Here is an 8517-nt window from a genome sequence, read left to right as displayed (position 1 = left end):
GATGTAGGTTTAGGTTCTCAGCATCCAGATCACGCATAGATCGATTTCTCGATCTTCAGTTCAGCAGATTCAGTGGTGAGTCCTCATTCTTCGAGGACAACAGTCATGAGTTTCATTTCAGTCTTTAGTCATTTAGTTTCAGTTTTTGTTAGATTTAGTTGGGGCTTGTCACAGTATTTCTAGTGTAGTTTAGAAGCTATTTTCAGACATAGTTAGATTCAGCCTAGTATTGAGTTAATATTTGTTTTATATTACACTCATTGCTTTAAAATATCTCAGTTATAGAATATGGGTATTCCCCTTCTTTTCATTTTAAGTAGGATTTAGCTTTCACAAAAGTTTAATATCTTTAGTATGCTCATGATCATGCCAACAGGGTTAGCATGGGATCACTTGTGGTCCTAGGTTCCGTGTCCACGTCTCGGGGGTAGCTCGGGCTGTGACTAAACATGGTATCAGAGCACTAGGTTTAAGAGTCCTAAGATTTCTTAAAAAGCCGCACTAAGCAGAGTATTTTTCATAGGTGTGAAGTGCACCATATCTAATGTTAGGAGGCTATAAAGTGTTTTGGGAAAAACTTCACTTTCTTGCTACTCTTATTGTGCATAAGGTATGATATTTATCCATTTTAACTAGATTTTCTACGTTTCAAATCATGGCTCTTCATAGAGCTAACGATAGGAATGCGAATGCCAAGAATGCAAATGCAACTGCTCCAATCCCAGATAAAGAAGTCTCCAATGCTGAGTTCAGGAATGTCATATAGATGTTGGCATAGAGTATGACCCAAAAGAACAATCGGGTTCATGATCTTATGAATGAAAATAGTGGATCAGCAGCAAAAAGGGACCGTGACTTTGTTAGGATGAATCCGCCTGAGTTCTTAGATTCCCAGACTAATGAAGATCCTTAGAATTTCTTCTAGAAAATCAAGAAGATCTTTGAGGTGATGCAAGTTACTGGGAATTATCGGGTTGAGCTGGCGTCATACCAGGTGAAAGACGTGTCGCATATCTGGTACACTCAGTGGAAGAAGAATAGGGGTGCAAATGCAGCCCCTATTACTTGGGAGTGATTTAGTGAGACTTTTATCAACAGGTTTTTCCCAATAGAGTTGAGAGAAGCAAAGGCCCAAGAATTCATGAACTTGAGGCAGGGAAACATGACAGTCCAAGAGTATGGGCTGAAGTTTAACAAAGTCTCCAGGTATGCTCCTCAAAAGGTTGCTGACTCCAGGGCTCAGCTGAATAAGTTCTTCTATGGAGTATTCGATTTGGTGAAGACAGATTGCAGAAATTCTATGTTGCTAGGTGATATGAACATCCCTAGGCTTATTACTCATGCTCACCAGGTTGACGGTAATAAGCTTAGGGAATAGGCTAAGGAAAATAAGAAGGCTATGATTGTGAACTATGACTATTCTTCGCAGAAATCGGGTGGTGGAAATCGCTCCAAGGCTCAGCAAAAGTTTTCAGCTCCACCCCCTTCATAATCTAGTGTTCCATCCTCCAAGAATAGGTATGACAAGAAGGGCAGAGCACCTGGCTCTATGTCTCACGGAACTGTTTCAGGCACCAACACTTACCCCACCTGCTCTAAGTGTGGTAAGAACCATCCGGGCGTGTGTCTTTCAGGAAAAGAAGGATGTTTTGGATGTGGTCAGTCTGGTCAAAGGTTGAGGGACTATCCTTCTACACCGGGTCAAGGAGGTTGTAATGGTAGAGCTTAATCTACATATTCTGCAGCACCAGCAAGTCGCCCAACTAAGCTGGGTAACTCATCTGGTACAAGTGGCGGTCAGCGCCAGAACAGACTTTATGCTCTTCAAGCTTGCCAGGATCAGGAAGGTTCTCCTGATGTAGTCACTTGTACGTTATGAGTCTTTGACCTTGATGTTTATGCATTGTTAGATCTAGGGTCTACTCTTTCTTTTCTAACTCTTTATATAGTAGTCCAATTCAGTGTCAGTCCAGAAACTCCCTTAGAACCCTTCTTAGTCTCTACTCCAGTCGGTGACCCAGTTATAGCTACAGGGGTATAAAGAAATTGTGCGGTCACAGTCTCTTAGAAAGTAACCTCAGCAAATCTAGTAGAGTTACAAAAGGAAGACTTTGATGTCATTCTAGGCATGGATTGGTTACACTCATTTTAAGCCTCAGTCTATTGTATAACTAGGATTTTTCGTTTCCAATTTCCAAACGAACCAGTCTTAGAATGGAAGGGTAGTAGCCTAGCGCCTATGGGTCGATGTATTTCTTACCTTAAGGCCAAAAAGATGATATCTAAGGGTTATCTCTATAATCTAGCTAGGGCTAAGAATTCTAGCCTTGAACCCCCATCTCTTAAGTCAGTTCTAGTAGTTTGTGAATTTCCAAAAGTATTTCCAAAAGATGTTCTCGGGGTTCCTCCCGAAAGGGAAATTGACTTTGGAATTGATATCTTTCCAGATACCCAGCCTATTTAAATTCCTCCTTAGAGAATGGCTTGAGCAGAGCTTATGGAATTGAAGAGAAGTTGAAAGACCTTCTAGATAAGGGTTTCATCAGACCTAGTATTTCACCATGGGGTGCACCAGTATTGTTCATAAAGAAGAAAGATAGTTCTCTCAGAATGTGCATTGACTATAGAAAATTTTACAAGGTCACAATCAAGAATAAGTATCCCATCCCCAGGATTGATGACTTGTTTTAACAACTTCAGGGTACTAGTCATTGGTCAAATATAGACCTTCGATCGTGTTATCATCAGATGAGAGTCAGAGATAGTGACATTCCGAAAACAGCTTTCAGAACTCGATATGGTCATTATGAATTCGTAGTTTTATGTCGTTTGGACTAACCAATGCTCTTGCATCTTTCATGGATTTGATGAACAGAGTGTTCAAACAGTACTTAGACTTGTTCGTTATCGTCTTCATTGATGATATACTCATTTAATCTAGGAGTGAGGAAGAACATGCAAGTCATCTAAGAGTTGTTCTACACACTCTTAAAGATCGCCAGTTATTCGCTAAGTTTGGTAAATGTGGGTTTTGGTTGCAATCTGTTGCTTTCCTTGATAACATTGTATCTAGAAAAGGGATCTGTGTAGATTCACAAAAGATAAAAGCAATGAAACAATCTCCCAGACCTACCTCTGCTACAGATATAAGAAGTTTCTTAAGTCTAGAAGGTTATTATAAAAGGTACATGGAAAGATTTTCATCCATAGCCTCACCATTGACTAGGTTGACTCGGAAGATGGTCACGTTCCAATGTTCAAATGATTGTGAGAAAAGCTTCATAGAATTTAAAACTAGATTGACTACAACTACTGTCTTGACTCTACCAGAGGGTTCAGATGGTTATGTGATCTATTGCGATGCATCAAGAGTTGGCCTTGGTTGTGTGTTGATGCAAAGAGATAAGGTTATATCTTATGCCTCTAGAAAGCTTAAGGTGCATGAGAAGAACTATAAAACTCATGACATCGAGCTTGTAGCAGTGGTGTTTGCACTCAAGATATGGAGAGACTACTCGAATGTTGTTCATGTAGATGTGTTCACCGATCATAAAATCCTTCAGTATGTTCCCACCCAGAAAGAGTTGAATCTTCGCTAGACGAGATGGCTTGAGTTCCTTAAGGATTATGATATGAGTGTGCATTATCATCCTGTAAAGGAGAATATAGTGGTCGATGCTCTTAGTAGATTATATATGGGTAGTGTAGTCCATGTTGAGGAAAAAAGAAAAAATCTAGTGAAGGATGTTCACAGGCTTGCTCGCTTGGGAGTTCCTCTTATGAGCATATCAAACATGGTATAACCGTTCAGAATGGGGCATAATCGTCTTTGGTAGTGGAGGTTAAGGAAAAGGAAGAGAGTGATCTGATCTTTCTTAAACTAAAGGGTGAAGTTGATAATCAGAGAGTGGATGTTTTCTCCCAAGGGGGAGATGGTGTAGTTCGGTACCAAGGTAGATTGTGTGTTCCTTATATGGAAGTGTTGAGGAAGAATATTTTTATAGAAGCGCATAACTCCAGGTATCATATTCTTCCAGGTGCGTCTAAGATGTACGGAGATCTGCGGGAAGTCTATTGGTGGAATGGCATGAAGAGGGATATAAAAGACTTTGTGAGTAAGTGCCCCATATGCCAGCACGTCAAGGTAGAACATTAGAAACAACGAGGTATGACTCAAGAAATTGATATTCCTACTTGGAAGTGGGATGTGATTAATATGGATTTCTCGCTTTTTGGTGGTCAAGACTACATATTCGGCAGACGACTACGCCAAGATTTACCTTAGTGAAATTGCGAGGTTTCATGGGGTTCCTTTGTCTATAATCTCAGATAGAGGTCCTCAATTTACCTCTAATTTCTGGAAGTCATTTCAAAAAGGTCTTGGTACTCAAATTAACCTTAGTACAACATTTCAGCCATAAACGGATGGGCAGGCAGAGCGTACCATTCAGACCTTAGAGCTTGTGTGATCGATTTCAAAGGAAGTTGGGATGATCACCTTCCTCATATTGAGTTTGCCTACAATAATAGCTATTCCAGCATTCAGATGGCCTATTATGAGGCTTTATATGGGAGTAGATGTAGATCTCTTATAGGTTGGTTTGAAGTAGGTGAAACAACTTTTATAGGGCAAGATTCAATCCTTTATGCTATGGAGAAAGTGCAACTTATTAGAGATAGATTTAAGACAACCCAAAGTCGTTAGAAATATTATGCAGATGTAAGGAGAAGGGAACTAGAGTTCCAAGTTGACGATTGGGCTTTTCTAATAGTCTCACCTATGAAAGGGGTAATGAGATTTCGAAATAAGGGAATCTTAGTCCTATATATGTAGGTCCTTACAAGATTTTGAAAAGGATTTTCAAGGTGGCATATGAGTTCGAATTGCCAACAAAATTAGCAGCAGTGCATCCGTTCCACACCTTGCTCTTGAAGAAGTGCATGGGTGACCCAGCCTCTATAATGCCATTAGAGAGTGTGGCAGTGAAAGATAGTCTTTCTTATGAGGATGTACCAGTAGAGATTTTTGACCGTCAGGTTAGAAGGTTGAGAAACAAAGAAGTCACTTCAGTCAAGGTCTTGGGGAGGAATCAGTTCGTAGATTAAGCTACTTGGGAAGCAGAAGCAACCATGAAAGCCAAGTATCCTTACTTTTTTTCTTCCGATTCCACTTAAGATTGAGGTAGTAGTTCCTCTTCAGTTTTACAGTCATTCATGCATAAATTTAGTTTTAGAATAATTTTCCCTAAGTTTGTACTTTCATTTTTAGCGTAATTGCATGTACTCAGAACTCAATTCAGTCAGAACTCATTTCTCAGTGTTTAGTAGTGGGGTTTGGATCTCCTCCCTCTATTTCAACTAGTTTAGTCTTAATTCGCGGATGAATGTTCCCAAGGGGAAAATGATGTAACACACCGTAGCCAAAATAGACCAAAAAATAGTTTTCAGAAAAATCTGCAGGTGCTACAAATGGTGGCATCGATGGACCGTAGCCTTAACCATGGTCCGTCCCGCACAACCGTCGATGGGATCAGAAACTTCCAAAAATTTCAGCCTATAAAAATTGGTTAAGTCTTGGACGACAGACGGACTTACGGTCCGTAGGTCAAACGACGGTTCGTAGTCCTTGACTGTCGTTCAAGAATTCCTTCTACCTCTATCTGACAAGAGCTATGGATGACCAGCATGGTTCAATGGGGACCTACAATCCATAGGTGGAAAATTTGCAGCCTGTTAAGGGGAAATAAAGTTGGGTCAACTTACCATGATCATAACTCTTAGCACAAAATGAATTAGGTCTCACATGACCTACCCACAGTTAGATAATTGAAATATCTTCCATATCCACTGACATTGCTAAAATCAGACATTCGAGTAAAATGTTATTCCCATTTTAGTAAAAGCATGTCGAACAAGACCTCACGACGGACCCAACAACGAGGCACTGGACGAATGACGGACCATTAGCCCTGTACGTTGTGAGACCCGACAACAACCATCCCACAAGTCTTTTTTACCTTTACCACTCATTTTAAACCCTAAGTTATGTCGTTTTGACCCTAAATCATCAGTTTTAGTCAGTTTAAGCCTAGAATCATAATTAAAACTTATCCTAGTCAAATCATTAAATCAAAACTTAGAAAATTAGAAGCAAGAAAGGACAACAAAAGCTTAAGAATCCTATTTCAAGAATGCCACAAGCTCAAGCAGTTCCAGCCCCAAAACATAAATATTTATCCGTGGATTTCATCACATGGTATGTGGGATTTAACTTGTGCATTACTTTCACCCATTAGGTCCCTAGTTTTCTGTCAGATTCTAGATTATCTTCTCATGATTAAACCTAGGGTTTCTAGAACTTTGATATAACTTCATGAATTTATTAAATATATTTTCCAAATCAGATTATCATGTTATTACTCTGATTATCGCATAAATTTCAGAACCTAGCTTTGTATTTCTTTAGTTGCTGAATCACACATGCTAGGTCATATATTTCAGACACTTCATATATACATGCCTCAGTTATAAATACATACTTACCAAATTAGTTGTTGCATTCTTAGTTCGCATGTTCAGTTTCGAGCTATCCAATTTTTACAGAAATTTAGATATAATGAGTTAATTTACAAAATTCATTGGGAGTATCATAATACCAAGTTGGACTAGAGTTTAGCATACACAATAGTCCTAGAGCTACTGGACTAGTAGGTTGTAAGTCCCCTCTGTGAGCAAGCAAATTAGTGATCACGCCAGCATGCCTTTATACCTTTGGCAGGGTATATTGGTTCCTCTCAATGGGGCGTATACATCGGACTCGATATTTATCTCATGTGGTTTTATTATCAGTTATAGTAGCTCCCATAGTCCTGTCAGACTCTCTAAAATGACCATTTGTCAGTATATTCAGTATTCAGTTTCAGCATGTTATAAATTGGTCATTGCATCTAGTTTACTCTGAAATAAGCACATCACGTTCATATTATTATACTTGTTTTTCTGCTTGTTCAGTTATGTTTATTTCTGCCTTACTGTATCCTACATGCTCAGTATCTTTCAAGTACTGACGAATACGTGCGCTACATCTTCTCGTGATGTGGTTGAGGTTCTATGCATCCAGATAACGCATAGATCGATTTCCCGATCTCCAGTTCAGCATATTCAATGGTGAGTCCTCATTCTCCAAGGACAACAGTCATAAGTTTCATTTCAGTCTTTAGTCATTTAATTTTAGTGTTTGCTAGATTTAGCTGTGTCTTGTCCCAGTATTTCTAGTCTAGTATAGTGGCTATTTTTTGACATAGTTAGATTCAGCCTAATATTGAGTTAATATTTCTTTTGTATTAAACTCATTGTTTTAAAATATCTCTGTTATAGAATATAGATATTCCCCATATTTTAATTTTAAGTATGATTTAGCGTCGGCAACAATTTATTATCTTTAGTATGCTCATGATCATGCCAGCAGGGTTAGCTTGGAATCACTTGTGGTCCTAGGTTTCGATTCCGCATATCGGGGGTAGCTCGGTGCGTGACATAAGAAAAAGCCACAACTACTCAAGCTAAAGCCACGACGACCTAAGCTAATAGGGAGATTGTACCCCGAGCGAATCAACAAATTACTGCCATGGCCTCCTGCTTGAGGGACTTCACGAGAATGAATCCCCCTACTTTCTATGGGTCCAAGTTTAAAGAAGACCCGCAAGAGTGCATTAATGAGATTTATTAGACTCTCTATGCTATGGGGGTTTACTACTAGTTGATGGCGCAGTTACCCACTTACAAACTCAAAGATATGGCCCAAACTTGGTACATCCAATTGAGGGATAATAGGACTGTAAGAGGTGGGCTGGTGACTTGGGAAGATCTGAAGAAGACTTTTCTTCATAGGTTCTTTCCAATGGATAAGAGGGAAACCATGGTGGTGGAGTTCATCAATATTCGCCAACGAGGTATGAGTGTGCTTTAATACTGTTTGAAATTTACTAAATTGTGAAAGTATGCTCCTTCCTTGGTTTCGGATACTAGATATGAAATGAACTGCTTTGTGACGGGAGTTTCAGATGACTTGCAAGAGGAATGTCATTCGGATATGCTACATGACAATATGAAAATTTCTTATCTTATGGTGCATGGTCAACAAGTGGAAGAGGCAAGGTCTAAGAGAAAAAATTGAGATCCTAAGAGGGCAAGATCTTTTGATGGTTTTTCTTCAAAGAGTAGGTTTGATATCCAAGAAAAGCCTAGGTTCAATAAAAGGATTTCTTACCAAGTTCCTCTAAAATTTCCTAAGGCTCGGGATGATAGGGTGTCTAACTTTAAGCCTCAAAAAGCGTTAAGGTACTAGTTCACCAACCTAGGAGCAAAATTATTGTCTTTAGGGGACGAATAATTGATTTGGTTGCGGTAAAAGTGGGTACAAAGTTTGGGATTGCCTAAATATGTTGGGTCAAGACAAAGAGAATGTACAAGAAAGTGGTTCTAAATATGCTCCTAAGAAAAATATCTTGTATGCAC

General features: G+C 39.3%; 1 pseudogene; it reads left to right on the top strand.

Annotated features, from left to right (window-relative positions):
* The first annotated feature begins 655 nt into the window (after window positions 1-655).
* On the top strand, window positions 656-5106 carry LOC138349217 (uncharacterized; annotated as a pseudogene).
* The last annotated feature ends 3411 nt before the right edge of the window (window positions 5107-8517 follow it).

Source organism: Solanum lycopersicum, chromosome 6, assembly GCF_036512215.1.
Source record: "Solanum lycopersicum chromosome 6, SLM_r2.1".
In the NCBI taxonomy this organism is placed as follows: domain Eukaryota; kingdom Viridiplantae; phylum Streptophyta; class Magnoliopsida; order Solanales; family Solanaceae; genus Solanum; species Solanum lycopersicum.
The sequence above is the reverse complement of the archived record's forward strand: the minus strand, read 5'-3'. Positions and strand labels throughout refer to the sequence as shown.